Source organism: Austrofundulus limnaeus, unplaced genomic scaffold (genome assembly GCF_001266775.1).
Source record: "Austrofundulus limnaeus strain Quisiro unplaced genomic scaffold, Austrofundulus_limnaeus-1.0 Scaffold229, whole genome shotgun sequence".
NCBI lineage: Eukaryota > Metazoa > Chordata > Actinopteri > Cyprinodontiformes > Rivulidae > Austrofundulus > Austrofundulus limnaeus.
The window spans coordinates 225,762-227,193 of record NW_013952631.1 but is presented as its reverse complement, the minus strand read 5'-3'; the positions used below and the strand labels follow the sequence as shown (position 1 = coordinate 227,193).

Genomic DNA, 1,432 nt, shown 5'->3' with positions numbered 1-1,432 from the left:
AAATAAAAAAACAAGTTTTGAAGCCATACAGGACAACTTAAGTTTATTTCTAATTTTTAGAATTCGAAGAAAAATAAAGTTTGATTTAGCAAGTTGTTTTCACACAAGTTGTAATTGGTTAATTGTATTACATTGTATGAATGGGTAAAAATTGAAGAGGGCATATTAGAGACCTTAGGCCTACAGAGCTCATTAAAATACACACATAATGTAACAGTTCTGCAAGTCATCACCCACGTGCATCTATACTTCTCATTAAAGTGTTACAGAGGTATCAGAAACAGAAAGAAAGTCGTGCTGGTTTATACCAAGTGCTGTCTGTTCTTTAGTGCATGTTTGAACAGAACCAAGTTTGTCCTCAATAACCAGAGTGTAACTTTATGTTACTTTAAAACTACGTGGAGGAAATATGTCGGAAACAAAAACACTTGACAAATGCCTCAAAGAGTATAAAAGTTTTTCTTTATTTAGATAAATAATTGATGCTCTAAAAAATCATCTCTGTGTTTTTAATATTTTCATAAATGTACAGAGTAATACCTGGTTGTCTGATTGCGAGCTGTTGCACCGGATACAGAATCACAGTAGCTGATCAAACAAAAAGAAGAAAGAAAAGCTTCAGTTTCTGTAAAACATGTGAAAAGCACCATCTGGCTTCATTATGAGAAGATCAAGTGTAACGCTGTGTGATGAGTCATCGATTTTTATCTCTCCTCAGTGTTTTCTTATACAGCTGCTGATCCCACGTTCACTTTTCAGAGCTTTCCCTCTCCTTCAGTGTATTTCTCCTCCTGGATGATTCATCAAGTGTTGTTCTCTCTTCTCACGTCTTGATGACTGGGAGCTTGCCTCGCAGTCCCTCTCCTCTGGTCATGAAACAGCCTCAGTGTTGGCTACACAAAGGCCTTTTTCAGATCGCCACTCAGGAATTCTGGCAGTGGTCCGGTTGCCAATGATCCCTGTTGCATCCTGGCTGTGCTGCTGCGGCTGCTTTCAGAGCAGCTGCTGACAGATGGCCAGGTGAACGCTTTGCCTCCGAGAGTGTGACGTTTCCCAAAAGTGTAACCAAAGCACACGTCCCGGGCTGCTCCTAATGGAGTGCCAATTGCCAGCAGAGATGAAAGACGTCCATTTATCATGGTGGATGAGGAAGTAGATCTGCATCAGGAGATTGTTCAGGATACAAAAACACTGCTTTGCACCTGGAATTTGCTGCTATTAAAAATCTAAAATGGTTAAATGCATTGTTTACAACTACAGTTGTGCTTATTGCTGTGTTGATTTTTGACTAAGTTAAGGCTAGTGCATGTGGCTAAGAATTACTGAAAAACTTGTTGAAAACAAGTTATCCAGTATGTTGTTAGAGGAAAAAAGTCCAATTCGAACTCTTTTATATTATTCTGGCAAACTATTCTACCACACTACTATGGAG

At 39.0% G+C, this 1,432-nt stretch overlaps 1 protein-coding gene across 1 annotated transcript in view; it reads left to right on the top strand.

Annotated features, from left to right (window-relative positions):
• LOC106525479 (PDZ domain-containing RING finger protein 4) overlaps positions 1 to 1,432 on the top strand; it is a 205,765-nt gene that overhangs the window by 14,016 nt on the left and 190,317 nt on the right. The window lies entirely within an intron of this gene.